The 26,625-nt window shown below is 42.0% G+C and overlaps 1 protein-coding gene and 1 long non-coding RNA gene across 2 annotated transcripts in view; both read left to right on the forward strand.

Annotated features, from left to right (window-relative positions):
• The first annotated feature begins 867 nt into the window (after window positions 1-867).
• LOC135973882 (uncharacterized) lies at window positions 868-2,760 on the forward strand. Its single transcript, XR_010590910.1, has 2 exons — window positions 868-934; window positions 2,536-2,760. It is a non-coding gene; the product is annotated as an uncharacterized LOC135973882 (long non-coding RNA).
• A 3,884-nt stretch (window positions 2,761-6,644) lies between these two features.
• Window positions 6,645-26,625, forward strand: part of CTDSPL2 (CTD small phosphatase like 2) — a 68,654-nt gene continuing 48,673 nt past the window's right edge. Inside the window, exon 1 of the mRNA XM_065559100.1 lies at window positions 6,645-6,784. The gene's annotated coding sequence lies outside the window, so the exon portion shown is untranslated. The remainder of the gene's footprint in view (window positions 6,785-26,625) is intronic.

Here is a 26,625-nt window from a genome sequence, read left to right on the forward strand (position 1 = left end):
GTAAAAATGAGAAACTAAGCAAGTTTTCAGTAATAATGGACTGTGATACTTCTGTATTTTTATGTCTGATTTTGTAAGCAAGTAGTTTTTTAGTGAGATGAAACTTGCGGTACACAAGAGAAATCAGCCTCCTGAAAGGGGTACAGTAGTTTGGAAAGAAACTGGTGATGTGGGAGTACCCAAAAGTGCACCTCACAGACAAAGGGAGGCAAAACCATGTCAGTAATGGGGGAAGGAGGGGAAGAGTTTTTATAAATGCTTCCCCCAACCATCCAGCAACAACTTTCTTCAGTTTCCTCAACCAAATTTAATTATCTTACCCTGGCACTTGGGGAAGCAGACACTGCACTGTTCAGATTCAATGAAAGAGACACAGAACTATGAACTCTCTATTTTCTTACATCAGTGGTTCTCCTGAGAGCCACTGTCTTACATCATGCCCCTAGCTCTATCTGAGCACCTCACATTAACATACCAAGGTCACCACAGCCAAAGCAGCCTCACTGTATCTTGTTTGGCTGCACGTACTTTGAGAAGGGAAGAACATTTTTAACATTTGAAAGGTTGGGGGAAAGTTTGAATTAAAAGTTACCTTTTCTTGGTACTCCTCTACCCCGATATAACGTGACCCGATATAACACGAATTCGGATATAATGCAGTAAAGCAGTGCTCCGGGGGAGAGGGGGGGCTGCGCACTCCGGCGGATCAAAGCAAGTTCGATATAATGCGCTTTCACCTATAACGCAGTGAGATTTTTTGGCTCCCGAGGACAGCTTTATATAGGGGTAGAGGTGTATTGCTATTAACTCTGACTCAGGTCTTTGCTTCCATATTCCTCCTCAATCCCTCTTTTCATTTATTTTTCCTTCCAGAAAAGAAAATGGAAGCAGAGATGCATACTAAGGATTTCAGCTCTGCAAGTTAGAAATCAAAGTATATTTATTTATTTGCCCCCTTTTCTGGCATTTTCTCAATGTAATTGTCTCCTACTAAGCTAGAAACCTAAAAAAAGTTAAAGCAGCTTTTAAAACCAAAAACCTTTTAAACTATGGAAATCTTAATTTGTCTAGCAATATTAATGGCTGTTTATGGCACTGCAGATGCTATGGTGACTGGTGCTTTTTGAAAATTTCATATAGTACACAAAGCTATTTATCGGCTTTAGGGGATGATTAAACACTGAAGTGCTAGTGCCATTAACATCCAATTATAACATTAACAATAATATTCTTCTTGCTTTGCAAGTTCTGCATTGTTACCTTCTTGTACTTTTTGGGGTATGGTTTAAATAAATAATTGTCCAAAGACAAATCTAAAAGGCGACTAATTATTCAAGAGCATGTCATTGTGACTGGATAGTAATTATTGTTGAACAATAATGATGTTAGCAAATTCTGTGAGGGAAAATGGTATTTATGGGTAGTGCCTACTGAAATCCTAGTAATATTTCTAATATGCATCTACTGCAATTTTGCTATTGTAGTTAGGCATGACAGGGCATGTTATGCTATAACAGAACCACTTCTTGGGCTTGGTCCACACTGGGGCGGGGGATCGATCTAGGAAACGCAACTTCAGCTACGAGAATAGTGTAGCTGAAGTCGACATTTCCTAGATCGAACTAAGTTTACTTACTGCGGGTCCGCGCGGCGCAGGCAAGCTCCCCCGTCGACAGCGCTTCCTCCTCTCGGCGAGCAGGAGTTCCGCAGTTGACGGGGGAGCGCTTCTGGGATCGATTTATCGCGTCCAGATGAGACGCGATAAATCGATCTCAGAAGATCGATCTCTACCCGCCGAATCAAGCGGGTAGTGTGGACCTAGCCTTGGATGGCTTTCTTAAATGTCATGCCTTTAATACCTAAAGCATATCGCAACATGACAAACTTTCTCATTACTGCTTAATTAGTTCCAACTCACAACTGAATCAACAATAGAGCTAGTAGTTATTAATCAGATCTCTTGACTTATCTGAATAATTCTGCATTTAAAACACAGACCTGGAAAAATTTGTAAAGGTGTAACTCCAAGGCATTTTTGTCGCACTCCTCATCTATCCTTGATTTTTCAATCCACTGGAAGAATTCCTAACTAAATTTATTCTGCACCTCAAGCTCAAATTGGTATCCTAAAACCCAAACTGCATTCTTTCTTCATATAGCCACAATACAAATTGTGGAATTGTAATGTAACTGAAACCTACTGATTTGGAAGAGAACAGAATACAACATGCTCTTTGTAGTGCTGACAGTAATAAGCTGATTTCTGTCACAAAGTAAATGACTAAAATATAGTGAGACGATACATATAGTAAAAGGGACCAACTATTATAAAATCACTTTCCTAACCATAGTTTATTTTAAAACTGAATAAAATCACTTAGCAAGACAACCCACCACACAAAGATTTCCACCCAAAAACTATACTCATTCTTTAAAAGAAGAGACACTAGAAATCCATGTGTGCAGTATATCCATACATATTTGGATGTTTTCTTCAGAATTTATTTTTTTATTTTTTCTCTCTTCTTGTTTCAGCAGCTAATGTATTCTGTATCAATCCACTGGGTCACAAAAGCGTTGAATAGGACAAATTGTCATTGCACAGAGACATCATGCTGGAAATTGCCCTGATGTCAACTGGGGAATTTTGGGATTGACAAACTCCCGTAAAGCAACTTCCTTTTTTTTTTCTAGTCTAGAAGTTTCCCAAAATTAATTGTACCATAATGGCTACTGAGAGACCATGGAATAACTGCACAGGTAAAAATACTGTTGTGCCAAAAAGCAAAATTGTTTTCTGGATGTCTTCAGTTGTTAGGGACATCCAGAATCAGATTTATTTTTTTATCATCTGATTTCCTTATTCAACAGACTCATCTGAGACACTTACAAAGTACACCTCTACCTCGATATAACGATGTCCTCGGGAGCCAAAAAATCTTACCGCATTATAGGTGAAACCACATTATATCAAACTTGCTTTGATCTGCCGGAGTGCACAGCCCCGCCCCCCCGGAGCGCTGCTTTACCGTGTTATATCAGAATTCGTGTTATATCGGGGTAGAGGTGTATAGTATAGATCTTGTCTGCAGTAAGGTGGAATAATTTAAATCAAAGCAATTTAAATCACCAATTTTAATCATGATTTAAATCATCAGACAAGAAACCCTGATTTAAATAATTGATTTTAATCTTGTTTTGCATTTATACTTTTTGTTTTTTTTTCCTGAAGGAAGATTGAGTCTCATTGGTTGGTAACCTTTAAAACATTTTGATTTGCAATTAAATATAGCTTTTACACTAAATTAGCTGCTTTTTTTGCTACCAGTAGCAAACACTACATCTTATACACATTTATTTAAACAATTACATAGTATTTATTCAAATTCTTAATGTTTACATTTGTTAATGTTAGTAAATGGTGAATGATACATTTCTTATTTACTATATGGTAATTAATTTTTTACTCGTGATTTGTGTCAAGCTGTATTTGGATAGAAACCGGAATTCAATTTAAAATGCACAGAACAGCATTTTTTTATTAGTTAAATAAAATTATCTTGAGTGTGCTGGATACATAAGAACCAATAAGTTTTTAAAAACATGTTTTTCATTTAAAACTAATCGATTTATTGAAACAAATGAAGTATTATCTGTAGTTAGTGACTTGAAATGATTATTCTGAACACTGTGTCTAAATATTAGGATGGGTGAACTAGAGTGCATGGCATTAAATGAGGTTATTGATATAATAGATATTGTGGAAACTTGGTGAATGAGAATAATAAATGGTACATGGTAACACCAGGACACAAAGTATATAGCAGGGATCGGCAACCTTTGGCATGCGGCCCGTCAGGGAAAGCCCCTGGTGGGCCGGGCCGGTTTGTTTACCTGCCACGTCCGCAGGTTTGGCCGATCGCGGATCCCACTGGCTGCGGTTCGCCACTGCAGGCCAATGGAGGCTGCGGGAGCAGCGGCCAGTACATCCCTTGGCCCGCGCCACTTCCCGCAGCCCCCATTGGGCTGGGACAGCGAACCAAAATGAATGATGTATTGGCTCTGCTGCACATCCCTCCCAGAAGGGTTCCAAGGCCTTTCACATCTTAAATGCACCGACACACCTGGTACACACAGGGTTTTTGCTGCACTGGAACTATACACAGAAACATGCAGTGATGCCACAAGCTGAGTAGGCCCCAACCACCAACTGTGTACTCTGATAGCAGCCCCTGTACTGAACATTCTCCTTCCTTTGCCTCCTCAGCTTGGTCAAGCCAATGAGCTCCATGCTCCTTTCTAATTTCAGTGGGAATAGGGGCTACTGACCAAACACTGCCAGTAACCTAAACACCACCTCCTATAAACTGTTACTTCCCCCCAGAAACAGCAAAACACTATCCCCAGCCACACTAAACAAATTGTCTACCCAAAGTCAATGGCAAAAAATGTATTCCCTCCTACTAATTCTTCACTACAGCATATCAACAAAATGTTGTTTCTCCCCATAGTCTCAGTACCCTAAAATGTCCTCCTTTACCCATAAACTGTCCTCAGCCTCCCCTGCCCCCAGAACACACAGCCCCCTCTTATCCTTTAGGTTCTGTCTTCACTAGGGGAAAAATGTGTATTCTTTACTCAAGTTAACTAACTCAAGATAAAATCCTAATGAAGACATGGAAGTTTATAGTTTTCACCCTAGTTAGCAGGTTGAGTTAAAGGCTATGTTTTCATGGCTAAAAGTTTTGTTTTTGTTAGAAAGGAAGACAACTAGCATATTGACAGGTTACAAAGTAGCAGCCATGTTAGTCTGTATCCGCAAAAAGAACAGGAGTACTTGTGGCACCTTAGAGACTAACAAATTTATTTCAGCATAAGCTTTCGTGGGCTACAGCTCACTTCTTCAGATGCAACTAGCATATTAGTTATCTTGCAGTAAAATCCTAGTGAAGACAAGGCACAAGTAGCGTTTGCCTTGACGTAGCAATGCAAAGTCAGCCCTATACCCCCAGCTTGGGTTGATCTGCCCTAGCTACATGGAGGTAAATACTACAGAGCCTCCACCAGGATTTTACAGCAACATTGCTAACTCAGTGTGTCTTTATAGTGTGATAACTAATGCTTTTTTCTGGCAGTGAAGACAAGGCCAAAAACTATGGGGGAGCCCGGTATTTAACTTGACCTGCTAAATCAAGTGAAAACTACAAACAGCCTTGTCTTCACTAGGATATTACCTTGTTAGCTAACTCAAGTTAAAACTTTTTTCCTAGCAAAGATAAGGCCTGCAAACAATCTCCTCAATCTGCCCACCTCAATATCCAGTCTCCTTAGCATCCTCCTCTCTGTCACTAAAGTTTGTCTCCTTTGTCACAGCTGCTGCAGCCCCAGAGACGAGAATGCCTGTGTGGACAGGGCTCTCCATCTTACTGTGTTGCTTACTGCTGCTGTCAGCAGTAGGCCAGACTTCTGCTCTGACTGTGCCTGTCAGTACTAGCACTGCCAACTGCATTTCACCTATGGGAACAACTGGGGAAAAGGCTCTCTATGTAGTGTTGCTATAGCCACGTAGGTCCCAGGATATTACAGAAACAGGGTGGCTGAGGCAATATCTTTTATTGGACCAGGTGAGAGCTGACCAGACCAGACCCAAAGAGCTCTGTGTAAGCTCAAAAGTTTCTCTCTTTCACCCACAGAACTTGGTCCAATAAAAGATATTAGCTCACTCACCTTGTCTCTCTAATATGCCTGTCCATGTATTTATCCCATACCCATCACAAGGGTATCTGAACCCACTGCCTCCTCACAGTGCCAGAGTATGGGCCCCTCACACACTATGGCCACCCCCTCCAGTGTGAGGTGCCCCCCGCCACTCAGAACCCTCCTCTCCCAGTGAGACAGCCCCCCACTCAGAGCCCCCTCCCAGTGTGAGGCAACGCCGCCGGAGAGCCCCCTCCCAGTGAGGCAAAGCCCCCGACTCAGCGCCCCCTCCCAGTCTGAGGTAACCCCCCCCACTGACAGTCCCCTGTCAGTCTGAGGTAACCCCCCCCACTCAGCGCCCTCTCCCACTGTGAGGCAACCCTCCCCACTGACAGCCCCCTCTCAGTCTGAGGCAACCCCCCCACTCAGTGCTCCCTCCCAGTGAGGCAACGCCCCCCGACTCAGCACCCCCTCCCAGTCTGAGGCAACCCCCCCCCTCAGCGCCCCCTCCCACTGTGAGGCAACCCCCCCACTGACAGCCCCCTCTCAGTCTGAGGCAACCCCCCCACTCAGAGCCCCCTCCCACTGTGAGGCAACCCCCCCCCCGACAGCCCCCTGACAGTCTAAGGCAACCCCCCCACTCAGCGCCCCCTCCCACTGTGAAGCGCCCCACTCACCGCCCCCCCCCCGTGAGGCGCCCCACAATCCCCTTCCCAGCCCGACCTCCCGCACCGGACAGCCCGACCTCCCCCTGACAGCCCCTCCCGGAGCTGGCCGCTCTCCCTCGGCCGCCCGCGGTGCGAGGTGCCCCCAGCCCGCTCCCCTCGGCGCTGTCCCCCGCGCGAGGCCCCGCTCCTCCCCGGCACCGTCCCGACCCCCTCCCCCGGCAGGGCTGCGCCTGCGCGGCGGCCCCTCTCCCATCCGGGTCCCTCCGTGCGGTGTAGCAGGTCGGTAGGCGGGAAATGGCGACTGGCTGCTGAGCGGCTGCGGAGCCCCGGCGGCGGTGTAAACACAGCGGCGTCCGCCCGGCCTGGCCGCCGGGGCCCCGGATACCGGGGCCCGCCTCCTCGGCACCCCGCACCCACAGGTAGCTGACACCCCCTCCCCGCCAGCGCGGGGTCCCGCCCGGGATCGGGGGGAGCCAAGGGGGCTCCCTCCCAAAGTGGCCCCGCAGGAGCCCCGCGCCGGGCCTTGTCCTCCCTCACGAGCGGGCTCCCCCCGTGTAAACCCTTCCCCGTCGGGGGCTCCTCGGCCCCGGGTGTGAGGAGACACCGCTTCCCTGTTCGCCCTCCCTCCTTCCCCACCCACCTCAGAGGCCACTCAGCGAACCCCCCTCCGGAGCGGGGCCCCAGCCTCCCCCCCGAGCCCGCCTGGGCTGGGGGAGGCGGCTGGGGGCCTGTCACCTCCCCCCGGAGCCCCCCAGCCGCCCCCCCTAGGCCTAGGCCTATGGTGAGACGGCTCCGCCTAGAATCCCAGCTGCCCCCCCATCTCCTGGCTGCCCCCTGGTTATTCTGGGGGGGTGGGTAACGCTCTGATTTGGTGGGGTGTCCGGTGGGGGGTACCCCCCCGCTGCTGCTGCTGTCTCGTATGCATCTCAAGTTGGGTTTGTTTAGGGGGCGTTGCTCTCCTGGCTGCATCCGAGTCCCTGTTACACACACACACGCGCGCACACACACGGGGAAGTGTGGGGAGTGCAACCCAGGACGTGCCTGTTGCTGACTCTTGTTGCAATTATATTGGGGAGTGAAGCACTGGACATGGCTGTGGGCTAACTCTTAAAGTAATAGCGTGGGATGAGCCTGTCCTGGACTCACTAATGATGTTGGGGAACACAGTGCCCGTGCATGCCAGTCACTGACTCTTAGTGCAGTACTATTGGGGAGCACAGTGCCAGATGTGCCTACCCTTGACTCTAACAAGAGTAGGAGTGGGGTGAACAGTGCCAGATATGCTTGTTGCTCTGTCTATTGGTGGTAATAATAATGGGGAACATAACCTTGGATGTGCTTGTTGCTGACTGTTATAGGAATAATATTGGGGAGAGCATCACTGGATATTCCTGTCATTGTGACTATAGTAATATTATTGGAGTGATGGACTGTCTTGTAGCCTTTTACAATAATTAATTGGGGGACTGCCACACTGGATGTGTCTCGCTCACTATGATAATATTGGGGACCGCTGCATAAGATGCCCCCATCGTGGAGTTGTATCATAATATTGGAGTGCACTGCTGCACTGAATGTGTCAGTTGCTCACTTCTATAATATTGGGGAGTGCAGCAGTGGGTTTGCCTGTTGCTCATTTTTCAATAATACTTGGGACTGCATCACAGAATGGGTGTAATAGTCATTTTTGCAACAATTTTGGTGGGCTCTATGTCAGAACTGGCTATCATTCCTTTTATCATAATACCAAAGAGTGCAGTGCTGGATGTGTTTGTTCCCTTTCATAATTATGATTTTGGGGGATGTAGTTCAGTACCTGTCTCACTCTGTTTTATTAGAATATTTGGTTTCACAACTTCACATATTTATGGTTCATTTTTAAATTAATACTGAGAATCACTATGCCGAATATGCCTGGCTCTTTCCTTTTTTGATGATGACAGAGTACTTTTCACTCTTATAGTGCTGTGGTCTGTGAGAGGATCTCAAAGCACTTTATATTTATTAATTAATTATTGCTCTGTTGCCTCAGGCAAGTCACTTAACCTCTTTTCTGGTTTTTCCCATCAATAAAATGGGAATAATAATACCTCACAGGGGTGTTGAGGATTAATTAGTTAATGTTTGTGAAAGGCTGTGAAGATGAAAAGACCTATATAAATGTTATGTATTATTATTATTATTAAAGTGTCATAACACACTGAGGTAAGGTAGTTATATTGTACATGTTTTACACATGGCTGAACTGAGGCATAGAGAGGTTATGACTTACTCAAAGTTACACATTGAATGTTTGACAGTGGCAAAAATAAAACCCTGGAACCTTAATTCTTACATGCTGTAAGCACTAGAGAACACCACTACTTTTACTTCTGTCTAATAGGTATATTATAATATTCTCAGATGTTATTTGTCCCAGGAAGTGTTATGATGATTTTGGTGAAGCTATTTTATTTTACTTAGTTTTGGTTTTGCCCATTTGTAGACTTTAAAGATATCATGGCACTTTTCATAAGAATTAGGGTTGTGTGCCCCAGGGTTCTGGACAAATTCAAATTCAGGTAATAATTACATTTTGCCTCTCTAAATTCTGTTATTCCTGCCAGGATATTTACACTGCATAAAGCATTCTTCACTTTCTTCCCTAAAGTATTGTGTGGCATTCTGGTCAAGACTTGATTGTCTTCCCACTGACTTCAGGGGTACAGAATAAAGTTCCTAATCATTAGCATGTACTGCCTCAAATATTACTGCATTTCAGGGATTTGTCTTTAGATCTCCCTTTCCTGCCCCATACAGGTTTTCAGAGTTTTACTGTTTGTAAAGGTTTCAGAGTAGCAGCCCTGTTAGTCTGTATCCGCAAAAAGAACAGGAGTACTTGTGGCACCTTAGAGACTAACACATTTATTGATGCATCTGACGAAGTGGGCTGTAGCCCATGAAAGCTTATGGTCAAATACATTTGTTAGTCTCTAATGTGCCGCAAGTACTCCTAACGTTTGTAAAGTTATTGGAGATCTCTTGTTTAAGGGTATTATAGAAGTTGAGGATATTATTTTGTAAATGTCCATGCATTTCAGTAACCTAAAGGTAACTTTACTTCAATAGGGTGTAAATTTCAAGCTGGAGGAAAAGATGGCACTAACAAGTTACTGTGAAAAAAGTCTTACTTTGTTCACCACAAAAATGACATAATGACAAAGCTTATTTTCGGAATAGCCAAGCTGACTGGTGTTCTTTGTTTCCTTTTTAATTACATTATACTCTTCAGCTATTTAGCACCCTTAATTTTACTGTGTTTGTCAAGTGCAGTCTTTTTCATGATTCATATAAGTGCTTATTTCTTTTCTTGACACAAGTTAGTGGAATTAAGGTTGTGTCACTAATAAAAGCAAGGAAATACAAAATTAAGACTGAAATTGAGACTGAGGCCTGTCCTATTGTAACTGGTAGGTAATGAAGCATGATTTATTTATATATAAAATAAATCACTGTTAGGAGACTCTGCAGTAGGGCTGTAACAGGCACAGTTTACACATGGGGTGACAGCAAAAATGTAATCGTTGGCTCCTGTTTCTTTGACTCAAAATTTCAGAGTTAATTTTGAATAGTAACTATTTTTAATCAGAATTTTTTAAGAGGGGGAGAAAAGAATCCCAAAATAAATAGGTTGAAGAGTTGAAATGTATGTTCGCTTCATTAAAATTTTAGTTTTTAGAGTAATTGAGTATATATTTATTAACAATGTATTTATGAGCAGATGGTAATGATTTCTTTGGATTGTTTACGACATTCACGGACAAATTGTCTGCTGTGCCCATATACATAGACTGTTTAAAACAGTTTTCTGGTCTCTTCTGTTTTACCATCCTTGAGAGCCCATGTAGCAGTTACCCTTCATCATTCTAGCTGAAGACCACTGGTCAGAACATCCTCTGGAGCCAAACGAAAGCTACTCCGAGGAATCGCCTGGAGAGGTTTCTTAAGTATAAGATAATGATTTCTTCCCCATAGAGGGACAGATGTTCTGAATCTAAAGAACTTTTAGCTCTTGACTCCATGTTGAGTGAAGGACCAAATTCTGTCCAGAAGCTATATCCTTTGCAGGGCAGTGCTTTTTACCGTTTTTAGACTATTGAACAGTTCTTTCAAACACAGATTTAAGAGACTTCTGTTTCTTGTTGTTTGGATGGGGCAGAATTGTGTACTGTTTGTTATTGGAAGACAACCTGGAACTTTCAGAAGTGAAGTAACATGTACTCATGAATTTTTTTGGCTATTTCCCTAACTTCCAGTCTGTTCATCCTTGGAACTCCTGGTCCCTATCCACCTTGCTGCCAACTGGTGTGCTTACTATTTCAGCCTGGCCTCTCCTGACCAGCCAGTGAATATCTCACACAGTTTATGGACTGCACTGATGTCAGAACAGGACTTTAATTCAGGCTTTATGACAGGCTGCCAAGTTTTCTTCCCTCTTGATTCTACTCCCATTCCTTACTTTGTCTTAGGAACATTCCTGTTGACAAAGACCTGTTGTGATGCACGAACGGATCAGACACTGATGCTCCCAGCTTTTACTGTCCCAGGAAGAGAAGGACTAAGCCTGAATCAAATTCTGTTCCTTCATGTAGTAGCACTTTGTATTACCAGTCATTAGAAGGAGCTTTTCTTTACTATTTCACACTCTCCCAATCAAATTCTTAATAAGGGTATGTCTTCACTTCCCGTCGGATCAGTGGGTCGTAATTGATCTATCGGGGATCGATTTATTGCGTCTTGTCTAGACACGATAAATTGATCCCTGCACACGCTCCCCGTCAACTCCGGACCTCCACCAGAGCGAGAGGCGGAAGCGGAGTCGATGGGGGAGCCGCGGCCGTCGATCCCGCGCCGTGAGGACCCAAGGTAAATCGATCTAAGATACGAAACTTCAGCTATGAGAATAGCATAGCTGAAGGCGACGTAACTTAGATCGATTCTCTCCTCCCCCCCCGCCCCCCTCCAGTGTAGCCGTGTAGACCAGCCCTTAGTTATAATTAAGGATGGAACTTTTAGTTGGGAGAATCCTTCTCTGATTCGGCAGCGGAATGGTATATTCTCCCTAGAAGCTTGGTCAGTAAAGTAGAATTCTGGTTCACATTGCCTTTGGCATTCAAAATGTCAAGCCCTGTAAAGCATCCTTAATATTGTAGGTTATTATATGCTAAAATGTAATGCCTGTTGCCGAGTAATGTTGTATTTATTTGTATTGTATTTTTAGTTTTGCTTTTCATAGATCAAGCTATTTGTAAGCAAATCAGTTGATGTATGGTTGTGTTAAACTGTATATATTGCCACTACTTTAAAATACAAAGTGGATTTATTAGTATCAGTTTTACATTTCCAGGTAGAAGGTCTTAATTTTTCAATAGTAGTTGAAAAATTAAGAGAAGATTCATACACTTCATGGATCCTCTACTGTGATCACTTAAAAAAATGGCATTGGTGGATGTTCAGTTGTTGTCATATTTCATTTTATGTTAAGTGGTTTCCATAAAGTCAGTTTCAGGGATTAGTTCAACCTAGGCTTTCTTAGAGTTTGCCTACACAGGGACATTCAGAAAAGATATATCCAGATTAATTGAAAGTATGAATTTAAAGTGAATTACTTAAACCACATAAACCCCTATGTGAATGCTCTTATTCAGAATTAAAGTGACCTTAATTTGGTTTAGGAAATTAATTAAAATAAACTGAAGACAGACCTCTTTAATTTTGAAAAACTGTACCTTCACAGTTTTAACCCACTTTAAATTCAAACTTTCAGTTAATTCTGATTAGCTTTATTGAGTGTCCCGTGTAAACAAGCCCTTAGTCATGTGTACAATATTGTAAGTGGCTTTGGTTTTACCTGGTTGTCTAGAGAAGGAGATTTAGGGAGATAGGATGGCCCAGTGAAACTCCATTGAGTGTCAGGAGACTGGTGTATTCTCAGCTCTGTGAATGACCAGCTGTGAGACCCTGAACAAGTCACTACCTCTGTGCCCTGATCTGTAAAATGAGTTATCGTAGTTTATAAAGCACTAAGATCTATGGACAAACCTCTGTGATGCAGAAGTATAGCTGGTTCTGAAGAATATTCTCACTACCAGCAGCTGCATGTGATTCCTTTTATTGTAGGGGAAAATTTAATGAGTGTAGCTCCTGACAGAGCTGGTTTTATGAGAACCTAGCCCCCATCAATCAGGCTTGCTAAAACTAACATTAAATACAATGCTTAAAACCCCCCCTATGTGTTGCAGCAGATCTAAGCGGGATCCACTGTCTAAGGGCTTGTCTACACTTGAAATGCTACAGTAGCCCAGCTGTAGCATTTAAGCTTAGACACTCAGGGCTGGTCTACACTGGGCGGGGGGGGGAGGGGGATCGATCCAAGATACGCAACTTCAGCTACGCAAATAGACGTAGGTCCAGACGGCGCGGGATCGATGGCCGCGGCTCCCCTGTCGACTGCGCTACCGCTGCTCGCTCTGGTGGAGTTCCGGAGTCGACGGTGAGCGCATTTGGGGATCGCTATATCGCTTCTTAACGAGATGAGATATCGATCCTGGATAAATCGATTGCTACCCGCCAATACGGCGGGTAGTGAAGACGTATCCTTACAAGAGCAATGGGAGAGGATCTCCCATTGACTTAGTTAATCCACCTCCCTGAGAGGCAGTAGCTAGGTCAATGGAAGAAATTGTCCATTAACCTAGGGCAGTCTATACCTGGGGTTAGGTCAATTTAACTATGTCACTCAGGGTGTGACTTTTTTACACTCCTGAGACACCTACATAGGTTGACCTAATGTTTGAGTGTAGACCTGGCCTAAGTTGTGTAGACAGACAGTGTTGGTCAACTATGAAAAAGTAGGACTGCCATAGAAAATTTCTTCCAAAGCTCACATTCAGACTTCCTATTAAAATCAAGCAAAAGATACAAAGAAAGCATAAAAACTAACTCTTTGTGAAATTTCACACGGCTCTTCCGCCTGCTTTTAGGTAAACAAGAATTTATGCCTCCTTTTAAGCCCATTTTACTGTGCGTACTAACTATGGAGTTGTTACCAGGTATCCCCGTAATCATGTGGAACATAGGTGAGGAAATATTGGTCTGACGAAGTGGGTATTCACCCACGAAAGCTTATGCTCCAATACTTCTGTTAGTCTATAAGGTGCCACAGGACTCTGTTGAAGTATTGTTACAAGCTTAAGTGGGTTTTTTTTTCCAGTTTTGAATTTGCAATACTTATTTTGCCTTCATGTAGTTTAAGCAGGTATAAAATTGTTTAGTGAGATGCCTCTCCCATGATTAAAGGAGCCTTCACCTCATTTCATTTAAAAAAAAAAAAAAAAAGCAGTTTTCAGGTCAACAGTGAGTTTCACTTTGCAGAATTTGATGCCCCAGGATGCATGCTGCTGCTAACCATCTCATCCCAAAAACTGGGGTATAAAATTAATTTAAAAAAGAATGATAGGAATTTCTAAATAAATTTAGGAATGCCTTTACTTCATAGGTAGGCTCCAATATTTATTGCTTTTCTGTGGTAGGTGTGAAGTTGTCAAGTGATCAAGCTGGTGATCTATAACATATTTGGACTTTGTAGAATATGCAAGTAGAGGAAGGCAGGCAAATACACAAGACCAAAATAAGGCCTAAAAGACTGTTACCTACATCAGGTTAGGGCTAAGCAATTGTTCCTAGTGCGAGCTATGCTGACCAAGTTAAAGCTTTAACAACCATTTGCTAAAATTCAGTTGCTTAGATTTAAACTGAGTTCAGAAAGCATTAGCTAGATTGAGGTAGGTTACTCAGTCTAATATCACATTTGTAAATTCTTGTCTACAGTAGAACTATATGATAGCTGCAGGTGCTGAATATTTCTAAAAATCTGTCCTAAATTTGTTTCATTATTCTGTGTAATAGATTCTTACCTCACCTATTGTTCAAACACTGAAGGCAGCAGAAGTGATCTCCTTCCATAAACTGCTACTGCTGGTGGTTTTGAAGTATTCTCTTCTTGATAATCTGGTTTACTAACATGAAACACAGTTAAAACTAGCATATCCCAGCCTTCTTCTCTTGGTTTAGTAATCTGTTTTGCCACTTCATTCCATCTGAAGGGTTTTGCTCCTGCCCCTCTCTCCAGGTAGCTCCAGCTTTCCTGCTGGTTGGTAGGGAGAGCTTCTTCCCTGGCTCCCCTCTGGATTCCTTCCAGTTCTCTCTCCTCTTTACCCTTATATCTCAGTGGACTAGATGACAGCTCTGCTCAGTCTTTTCTAGCCCTTTGTCTCCTCACCACTGAGAGGGCAGGAGCCTTTTTATAGGAAGGACTGCCCTTGGGCTATGATGAGGTATCTGATCACCTGACCCAACCACTGGCTCAAGCCCAAATCCATCACCTGGGGGGCTGGGCCCATCTCCCTTAAAGGACCAGCCCAAACTGTGGTATTCTGGCTGTTTGGAGCAATGTGCACATGCTTGTAGTGCTTGTATGTATAGGCACACACTTTATTTATACATTTTGAAAATGAGAGCTTCTATCAGAATAATTAAAAAGGCATAGTTGTGAAAGAGTTACATTGCTTCTGTGAGGAAAAGGATTAGGACTGCCTGAGGCCGTAAGTCAGTTTTCTGGAAACAGCAGACAGGAAGTTACAGTAGGTAATACATAGATAACAGAAATAGCTATTAAAAAGTTAAATGTATTTACAGACCTTGTCTAGACTAGATTTAAAGGTGTGACATTAGATTGAATTACCTAACAGTCTACTTAACACCTTTTAAAACTCTAATCAAAACAAAGCAATTATACTTTTTAAAACTGGTTTAGTTTAAACATGACTGAAAAACACCCTGTTTGCCCATCAAGACAGGGCCCATGATTTTTAAAGGAAGTGAGCCAGGAAGTTATTTGAACCTTGACATTTTTAGTGGAGATTCTTAAAAGATCAGTAAGTTTGGAAGTGGCAAACATGATTCCATTGTTTAAAATAAGTGTCAAAAAGTTACTTGAGTTTAGGGGTATTCTGCTAACCAAACTGTTGGAGTTATGGGAAGGTATTTCTGCTTGATAGGGAAATTCAGTTGATTTACTGCACTTAGGTTTTCAAAAAAAACATACCATAATGTTCAACTTCAAAGATTAATAACCGATATAAATGTGTCCTGGACCAGTGCATGAAGTAGGGTTTCAAACTGTAAAGTGGCTTGAGATCAGGAAATAGAGGTCTGTCATAGATGGTTCCCTATTTTTAGAAGTTAAAAAGATACTCCAAATGGAGTGCTCTTGCAGCCTCTCTCTCCATATATTTCTTTCTTCTCCTTTTTGTTTCAGGGGACAGCAACATTAGAGATGGAGTTGTGACAAAGTGTGCTCCTGCATATGCCCACTTTTCCAGTGGTAGGGGCAATTTGAAACTGGCCTCAGCTACACACAGATTTTATACTGGCATAACTATTTCAATTAGAGGTGTGATTATTTTTTTACCAAAATAATTATACTGTACAGCCCCTAGTAAGGACACAGTTAGACTGATCTAGATTATTCACCTTGCTGTATAGATAGCTATAGCAGTATAATCACTTTTATACTGGTATAACAGCATCTGTGCTGTAGTCAGTTGCACTGTTTTAACTATACCAGTATAGTTAAATTAGTACAGCGGTTCTCAAACTGTGGTTGGGACCCCAAAGTGGGTCGTGACCCCATTTTAATGGGGTCACCAGGGCTGACCTTAGACTTGCTCAGGCCGAGGGCTGAAGCTAAAGCCTGAGCCCCACTGCCCAGGAGTGAAGCTGAAGCCTGAAAGGCTCAGCCCTGGGCGGTGGGGCTCAGACTTCGGCTTCAGGCCTGAGTGGCAGGGTTCAGGTTACAGTCCCCCCATTTGGGGATGAAGCCCTCAGACTTTGGTTTCAGTCTCCCATCCACCCCTGCTGGGGCAGCAGGGCTTGGGCTTGGGCTTAGGCTCAGGCGTTGGTCCCCCTTCTTGGGGTTGTGTAGTAATTTTTGTTGTCAGAAGGGGTTCGCGGTGCAATGAAGTTTGAGAACTGTTGAAGTAGTACAACTTTTGTATGCAGAAAAGGTGTGTAGATAGTGTAGAACCAGTTGGCCTCATGCTTCTGTAGCTGCTTTCAATCAGGAAAGCACTATTCCACATGATGATTTGATCATTCTGTGAAATTCCCACACTAAAAATGAAATAATAATAGTTGGGAGGTTGTAGGAAAAGATTTTGACGATTCTGCACCCAATGTCACGTTTCCTTAACACAAAGTGGAACAACTGAAATGGTATTTTCCTGTTTTCAGATTCAGAGTACAAATTAAAAACTACAGTGTCTGACCGGGACACTCCATCTGAATTAGTGACATCTTAATTTGATATTCAAAATGCGCATGAGGTCTCAATCAAAGCTCTGCAGAATTGATTAATGCATTTTTCAATCTGTTTTCCCACAATCTCTGACTTTTAAAAACATGTTTTTTTGGAGTGTTCTACCATTGTTGTCTCTGATGCCACCAGCTACTCTGCCTACCTGTTATCAATTATAAGTATTTGAATGTAAGGGTGTTGTTTTTTTATAAATAATTGGGATTTCTGAGCTTGCTGTTGGTGGGTAACTATCTTGCTAAAAAGGGTCTACATTTGTGACACTTACACCACGAGAGAGCCTTATGGCCAGGAACAGAGGTTGGAGAAAGTATTAAAACATAGTACAGTTAAAATGGCTTCTTAACGTTTTTTTGTCAGTAACTCTGAATTGGGACAAATTGTGTTAAATGTTTAAAACAAACTGTACCTAGGCTAGAATGCACTTTTTAAAAAATCATCCTTCTTAACTTATCCACAAGGGGGAGGGATAGCTCAGTGGTTTGAGCATTGGCCTGCTAAACCCAGGGTTGTGAGTTCAATCCTTGAGGGGGCCACTTAGGGATCTGGGGTAAAATCAGTACTTGGTCCTGCTAGTGAAGGCAGGGGGCTGGACTCAATGACCTTTCAGGGTCCCTTCCAGTTCTATGAGATAGGTATCTCTCTCTCTCTCTCTCTCTCTCTCTCTATATATATATATATATATATTAGCCAACTAAAATATGTTAGAAGTCAGTTGTGCTGGACTTTGTTCAAGCATTATTTCCAATTTTGGTTCCAAGCCCACTGTATACAGGACCTAAGAAGTTAGAAACTAATGTCTAACATTCTTCAATACTGATTTAACACTTATGGACTTGTATACGTGGGCTTGTCCTACACGCAGGGCTTGTCTATGCTGCCCTGCAGTTCGGACTATGGGGGTGTGAACAGCAGTGTGCACCAAAGTACTGCACTGTAACTACCCTGTCTGGACACTGCATGCACAAACTAAAAGATTCCTAGTTCACATTAAAACATTAAACATGTTGATGTGTTTTGTTATTCACACCTGCAATAGTCCGAACTGCAGGTCAATTCAGGCATAGCCCCAGTAAAATTAATCTGAATTAACTTTCAAAGTGGTAGTTAGACCACACACCATACTCTTATTCAGAATTAATTCAATTGAATTAAGCTAAACTGAATTAAGGCCACTTTAATTCTGAATAAGAGTATCTACACAGATGTTTAAAGCATCTTTAAATTTAAATTCACACCTTTAATATCAGTTGGATTCATTTTCTTGAGTGGCCCTGTATAGAAAATCCCTTATGCTTTTTTTTTTTTTTCCTTCAGTCATGATGAGTAGTGAAGAAGAGCCTGAAAGAGGTGTTTGGGTGAAAGGAAGTGTTTCCCTTATTTACATGAGAAATATTAGGAATTTCAAGAATGGTCTTGCCTGGTTTTGCTGGTGAGCTTTTTAAGAATTCCCAAAGATATTTATTGTGAGCTCTCACACCTTAATTGAAGAGGTAGAGGTGATGACTACCTTTTGTTCCAAGTATTTGTTAGGCAGTGAAGTTAATAGTTAACAAAAATGAACAAAAAAATCTGGCACATTAAACAATCTGACTATCCTTTCGTTTTATATGCTCACTTCTTGGTCTCTTGTTTCTTATGATGTCACAATTTCTCTAGCTTTCTAATTGCCATAAAGTCTCCTATGTTAGAGAAGACCTGAATTTCTAATATAAAACCCAGAAAGCCTCCCCAGTTCACCCTTCCCCCCCACAGAAACCCCCCACCTCCCCGCCAAACCCACAAGTCACTAACAGCAAGGTCTCCTTTAAATGTCATAAACAATAAAGAATACAAGTCCATTTTTGATCCTTGCGGGTCACTTTTACCTCTACAATTTTGTACTGCCATATGAATATATATACATCAGTATATTGTATACAACTGTGTATAAGGATGAAAAATAATGAATTGGATGAAACTTGAAAATATGAGATGATAAAGGTTATTTTTTGTTGTGGGTGAAGGGAAAGGAAGATAAGGATTATTCCCAACCTTATTAGAATCCAGAGGATTCCCCCAAACAGTTATATCTTTTATATAAATCACTCCATCACTGCAATCATCCTTATAGTCAAGGAGGACTAGACTAGAATCCCTTTGGAGCCCGGCATCATTATTCCTTAAACAGCTGCTTACTCCTGGGGGAATTGTGCATCACTGTGGATGCCCAGAATTCATGTTCCCTGCAGATTGCTTTGCTTTGCTGCAGAAAAATGACTTCTGATGGGGGAGCAAAAGGAAGCTGTAAGAGCAGTCATGCACCCCTCCCTGGCAGCACAGGCAGGTTGGTTCGGGCGCCTGGAGCAGCCAGTAGAGATGTAAATCATCACTGGATGTGTATGAAGGGGTGGGCAGTTGTGCATGAGAGAGAGACGCTCTGTCCCTCTCGCTCACTATTGTGGCACGCTCAGCATGGAGGGGCAGGCCTTCGGGGTGTGTCTGAGGAGGTAGGTGTGGCACAGGCTGTCCCCTCAGGCAGAGCAGAATGTAGCAACCTGCCTGCTTAGTGAATTGTTCCCATTGTCTTTGTGAATTCTCCCAGGAGCATAAAACAGGTGTAAAAGTTTTAAAGCTCCTTTTCATGGCCAGAGTGATGTAAAGGACAGTATGGCCTTATAAATGCTTATGGTGCTTTAATGATTAGAACTGGTCTACATTTTTGGACTGAAAAAATTTCTCATCAGAATGTACTCTATGAACTGTTTGCTACTGATCTTAATGGAGATGGTCAGTAGCCAATATAAATTATGAGTTTGATTCCCCAGCCCTCACTTGTTCTTCAGTTGCCTATGATGTAACACTGTGCATATGGATGCATATATTTGTTGACTAGTAACTAGAAATAAAAGGTCAAACCTAGCTACGTTACTATTAGGCAAGGGGGCTTGGGGATTTCCTCCAATGCTCCCCCCTCCAATTCTTCATCCATTGTATTGTGGTTAAATAAATTACCTACTTAATAATTGAAACCAGCATGATTATATTGTGTTATTTTGACAAATAAAATAAGCAGAATATTAAAATGTGGGCAGAATTTTTATTTTTTTGGTGCAGAATTCCCCCAGGAGTAACAGCTGGAGTGGTTGCTGATGATAGAAGCAAGGCATTCCATCTCTTCCCCCCCCCAACCCCCGTCCTGGAGTGGGGCCTGTCTCCACAGCAGTGAAGGATTTGAAAAATCCAAGAACCACATAAGTACGGTTCGCATCTTTTAGGGCTTGAATACACTGGCAGCACTTTAACGTGGCTTGTGTAATCGCGGCACAGGGCTGAGAGAGAGCTCTCCCAGTGCTCTAAAAAAACACCTCCATGACCACGAGGGGCATTGCTACCAGCACTGGGTGCGAGGCTCCCAGTGCTGGTGTACTGTCTGTACTGGCATGTTACAGCACCGAAACTTGCAGCGCTTGGGGGGGTGTGTGTGTGTGTGTGTTTTTTCACACCCTGAGCAAGGAAGTTGCAGCGTTTTAAATGCCAGTGTAGAGAAGCCATTAGTTTTGCAGGTCTATCCTAAAATGTTAACTAAAAAATCCCACAAGTTACACATCACACTAAAATACCAGTTTGTTTACATTTTTAGCTCTTGAGAATATGTCTGTGTTGTATAGAATTAATAATAGTAACATTTAATAGTTCTCTAGCACCTCCTTTCTGAGGAACTTTTTAAACTTGGGCACAGAAAGCAATGGCAACTTGTGATGTTTTTTGTTGTTTAAAGAGTACACCTCTACCCCGATATAAAGCTCTCCTTGGGAGCCAAAATTCTTACCGCGTTATAGGTGAAACCGCGTTATATTGAACTTGCTTTGATCCGTCGGAGTGCACAGCCCTGCCCCCCGAGCACTGCTTTACCACTTATATCTGAATTCGTGTTATATCGGGTCACGTTATATCGGGGTAGAGGTGTAGTTGTTACCCTGAAAAATGACAACATAAAAATGGCATCTTCTTCCACAACAGATCTGGTTCCTCTATATTTTGAGTCACCTTGGGTTACTTTTGAGTCACCTTGAGTTATACCTTTGAGTTACTTTTATAGTGCAAAAATACATCACTACCTTTTACACGTGTTAACATGGCAGAGTCATCATTGGTAGAATAAACTGAGCCAATTAGAGGGAATCAATTTAAGTGCAGTTCAGGGCGGAATTTGAGAATAGTGGGATCATATTGATGTATCTGAAGACGGAGTTTAGTCTAGACTCTAGAGAATCGTTTTTTTCATTTTTTCTTAGTGCACTTGAGAAATCTTTGTGATAATTCATTTAATCGTTATTTAATATTTATACTTTTAGTAGCACCCAGACACATCTTACAGCTACAGTCTGTTCCCCCACATAGTCAGTCAGTTTTGCCCTATCTGAATGGTTTGTCACACAACCATGGGGAGGAAAAAACATTTAACAAAATAGGAAAATAAGTTTCCTAAAACACAAAAATTGGCTGGGGGACTCATGCAGATATGTTATCTGAAACTGACTAGATTTAGAGTTCACCATGTCTCTTCAGTGTTTTACTGTTATGTCAAAATATATATTAAAATAAACAGTATAAGCACCACTGAAAAGTTAATATAGCTATTAGAACCTTAACTCTTGGAGAAAAAATACTTTTCTCAATTTTTAACTGGGCATCCTTAATGATCCATTAACACAATTTTTTGTGTGCACACATATATTAGCAAGTCACTTTGGATTTCCCTGTATGAAATTGACAATAATGCAGCTCTTCAGTGAGAAATAAAAAATGGACCAAATTTGATCAGAGGAAGAATAGATTTACATCCGCATAAATATGTGTTGAAAATATATACAAATATTGAATATATGGTGTCAATAATTGATATTGAAAAAGACTGTCAAATTTTATCTAAAAAATAAGAAAATCTGAATGTGGTAGCATCCTTGGGGGTTTTTCACAGTGAGGTTGATTGACTTCATTTCCTTTAGCAGAAAATTTGAGTACAAAAGGAACATTCTGAATAGTCCCAAATGGAGGAAGAGAATAATTAAAATTAGTTTAAAATATGTGTGGTGGTAATATATTTTTTTTTTGCAGCAAGGCAATAGAATAAAAATGAAGGCATGTGTGCTACTGACGTTTTGTAACTTGTTATTTCCAGGATGTTAATTATGTGAATTTCCTCAATACTCTCACACTTAACAATTCTTCTTACCTCAAAGATTATGTAATTATGTTTTTGTGTTTGAAGCTATAGAACAATTAGGGAACTATTTCATAGAATCATAGAATATCAGGGTTGGAAGGAACCTCAGGAGGTATCTTGTCCAACCCCCTGCTCAAAGCAGGACCAACCCCAACTAAATTATCCCAGCCAGGGCTTTGTCAAGCCTGACCTTAAAAACCTCTAAGGAAGGAGAGTCCACCACCTCCCTAGGTAACCCATTCCAGTGTTTCACCACCCTCGTAGTGAAAAAGTTTTTCCTAATATCCAAACTAAACCTCCCCCAGTGCAACTTGAGACCATTACTCCTTGTTCTGTCATCTGGTACCACTGAGAACAGTCTAGATCCATCCTCTTTGGAACCCCCCTTCAGGTAGTTGAAGGCTGCTATCAAATCCCCCCTCATTCTTCTCTTCTGCAGACTAAACAATCCCAGTTCCCTCAGCCTCTCCTCATAAGTCATGTGCTTCAGCCCCCTAATCATTTTTGTTGCCCTCCGGCTGGACTCTTTCCAATTTTTCCACATCCTTCTTGTAGTGTGGGGCCCAAAACTGGACACAGTACTCCAGATGAGACCTCACCAATGTTGAATTTCATTGTATGTTCTATTGGAGATAATCAAAGAAGAGTATGAAGTAGTAGTAACAGGAGTCTGAATACATTGTGCCCTTCTTCTCTTCCTACAGACTGGATAAGCTTTTCCCCTGTAAGGGTTTATATACCGCCAATCCAATTGTGCTATGGCGAAAGGCATTTTTTTATGCTCAGTAGTTTTTTCAGGATTTTGGAGGAACCCAATTCTCTCTTTCTTTTTTTACCCAAACCTAAAGTTCAGGTGTTTCTGTAGGGAAACAATGAAATTGTGCTTTATTTACTCTAAAGGAGTCTCATTCTACAAGGAGAGGGTATGTTGCTGTTGAAGCCAAGGTAACAGATCCTTCATATATTTTGTCATAAGCTTTCTAAAAGATAGATAACACATGACAAAGTCATATGTAATATGTGGCTGTGTCTCTAATGCTGTGGGAAGATCAAGGTAAATGGGAGTAAAAAGAAATTTTCCTGATGAAACTCAAGCAAACAAGGCTCTCTTATTTGCCCCAGTATTGCAATGCGTATGACCTTTCCATGACAAATATAGGGGGGGCTATTCCACAGTCTTCTCACCACAACACAGTTTATCTTCCCAACATCTTTAAATAAACATAGTGTTTTCCAATTACAACTGGCATATCTGAGCTTGCCTTTAGACTTTCTCACACCTCTTCTTTAGGAAAGAGAGTTGTTCATGGAGATCCATACATATCTTCAAGATGTTTCTGATTCTAAGATGTCATTGGCTTTAAGACAGTCACAGGAGATGATAAATCAGCGCTTTTTCTATATTTTATAGCTTGGACTGCTTCCTCTAACGCAGCTACCCTAGAGAATTCAGGTGTCATATACATATTCTGCAGAAGAAATTCAGTAACATGGTGGTGGTACCCAACTATAAGTCCTTAGAATCTGCAGAACCATATAATGCTAAGTTTTTGTTTTGCTTTGCTATTGCTTTTGAAATATGTCAAGGATAACATTATATATTACTGCACAGAGTGGAAGTTGATATCGGCTTATTTAAAAAAAACAACCTATGAACAACCATAGCTGTTGACAAGAAGATCCTCTAGAATTTCCTATATTTCTGAGCTTTTTTATTTAAACTTACTAACGTGCATGAAGATATGAACAGTTCAAAAGTACTAACAAAATTATTATGTGAGGTCACAGTTTTCCATGACAGCTTGAGAGATATGTTCAGGAAGTGTTTAGCAACCTGTCTATACCAGGATTGTAACAAGACTTCCAAAAATAGGCCTCTGTATGCCTAGCAGCATGGATTAAATGTCCAGAGTGTCTAATGTGTCTAAAGCTGGTTCATTCCAGAAACACAACAGGAATAGTGCAGGTTTTAGTGGAATCTATAATCCACTCATTTAAAATAGAGCATTCTGGTCATCTAATCCAGAACCTTTGACTTTCAGAAAGATCCGCCACTGTTCAGACCTCCTACCTTTAGATTATTCTTCTGTATTAAATCATACATTTCCATGCACTGGCCATTGCTTTGCCTAGGTAGTTTTGTTTTGTTTATGGTGCAGTAATTGGAGGTACAAATTTCTTCATTAATAACATATGGTCTCCCAGCCTACATAAGACTGTAAATTAGATGGTCTTTCTGCTACATGAGACTGTCAGCCAATTTTGAGATATGTTAACTATTTTAAGATAGATTCATCCTCAACTTGTCTCCATTGGGGAGCAGTCTGAGTCAAAATACAAAGACTTACTTTTTATCATTTTAGTGTGCATCATACTATCAAATACTATCAAACTACAGAAAATGCTGCGAGAAGTCAACACAAAAAGCAGCCAACTCGGACTGAAATTAACCGCTCAAAATTAAATTTATGTGGTCTGATACCTTGCCAAAAGTCCAAATAACAATCGAGGGAGAACAAATAGAAGAAGTTGAGCAATATGTCTATTTGGGCCAAGAAGGTAACATGCACCATGATCAGGAAGGTGAACTCTCGAGAAGAAAGAAAGCAGGTTGGTGTGCATTCAATCCTATCAAGGATGTCCTCCAAGGAAAAATCAACAAGGAAACACGCGCCAGCCTCTTCAACTCAACAGTACTGCCAGCAATGTTGTATGTCAGTGAAACATGGGCGCTGATGAAGATAGAGGAGCAGCAACTGTCTGTCACAGAGAGGGTGATGGAAAGAAGAATTCTGGGAATTTCAATCTGTGACCAAGTCCCCAATGAAGTGATCAGAGAGCAGAGTGGAGTGCAGGACGTTGTTGTTGAGAGCAGGCATAGTAAAATGTGATTGGCTCGGCATATAGCGAGGCTTACTGACAATCGATGGACTGCAGCTGTCGCCGAGTGGTACTCCCGGGAACTGAAACAACCACTCGGACGACCTCCGAAGAGAGGGAAGATTTTATCATGAAAAGACATGGCTGCACATGGAGAAGGCAGGCCAGGATACGAGAAGAATGGAAGATGTGTTGTGATGGGTGCAATCTATACGAGGGCTGAAGGACCGATCGATCAAGGTGATCAAGGTGAGTGTGCATCATTTGTTACAGGGAGAAGACTTTTATATGGAAAAATAAAATAAGAACAGCATTTCATTTTTTGTGCTATCTAGGCTGGGAGATCATGCATTATTAATGAAGAAATTTGTAATTCCAACTTTGCACCATAAACAAAACTACATAGGTGGGCAAAGCAAGGGCCAGTGAATGCATGGAAGTGTATGATTTTTATATCAGAAGAATAATCTAAATGTAGAATCTGTGAACAGTTGCCAATTATAAACAAACCGTCTTCATTCCTAGTCAAAGATATAATCTTAAGAAGGCAGAAAGTTATTGTGACAAATATGGAGTTGATCTATGATAGTTATGAATACTTCAGCAGTCCAAGGAGTGAGTCTTCAAGTTTTTAATTTCTAAAACTTGAGTTGCCTCACAGCAATGAAATTTGCTGATGTGATCTGACCTGGATGATTCATCTAAAAGGAATTGAAAGATAACTTTTACTCTAATTAAATTTCTGTGTCTCTGAATCTGGCTTTTGTGTTACTGTTTGTCTGTCCCAAATCATTTAAAAGTAACATTGACAAAGTTTCTTATCAATGAGATCTGTTTACCTGAGGTGATTGTTAATGGAATATTGAGCTTTTCACTTCTAGGGTCACTGGTTCAAATCTAGATTAAGTTAATAGTAACAGAAAGTTATCATTGGAGCAGTTTACTGCTCTGTGTGAAGTGAGTTGATCACAGACAAGTGTCCACATCATAAATGGCAGTAATTGACATCTTTATGAATAGTCTCAGTAGAGGGATTATGGAGAGACTGAATTACCTTCTTCTCTTTGAGAACATTGTTAGAGATGCATGGATGGGGCAGTGTGGGAAAATGTCTACCACTGTAAGACCTGAGCACAGATGAGTAAAGTATAAAGATTCCTTCCTTCTTCCATTCCAACACTTTACCCTAAACAAAGGATGTTCCACTTCACCACAAAAAGTCATCACTGGCCAGGAAGAGCCTCTTCCAGACATCAGCCAAGCAGAATCTCCTTAGTCAGAGCAGGGAGAACAACGAGATTTTTTGAAATGCACTTGGGTCTACATATCTAATCTGCCTGGAGAATGCTTAGATCAGGGGTGGGCAAACTTTTTGGCCTGAGGGCCACATGGGGGAATAGAAATTGTATGGCGGGCCATGAATGCTCACAAAATTGGGATTGGGGTGCAGGAGGGGGTGAGGGCTTTGGTTGGGGGTGCAGGCTCTGGGGTGGGCCTGGGGATGAGGAGTTTGGAGTGTAGGAGGGTGCTCTGGGCTGGGACTGAGGGGTTCAGAGGGCGGGGGGGGGGGTCAGGGCAGGAGGTTGGGCCATGGGGAGAGGCTGAGGGCTGCAGGCTCCGAGTGGCGCTTACCTCAAGCGGCTCCCGGAAGCAGTGGCATGTTCCCTCTCCAGCTCCTACGTGGAGGCGCAGCGAGGCGGCTCTGCACGCTGCCCCATCTGCAGGGCCATTGGAGCGCGTAGGAGCCGGAGCAGGGC

The sequence above is a fragment of the Chrysemys picta genome, chromosome 10, assembly GCF_011386835.1.
Source record: "Chrysemys picta bellii isolate R12L10 chromosome 10, ASM1138683v2, whole genome shotgun sequence".
Classification (NCBI taxonomy): domain Eukaryota; kingdom Metazoa; phylum Chordata; order Testudines; family Emydidae; genus Chrysemys; species Chrysemys picta.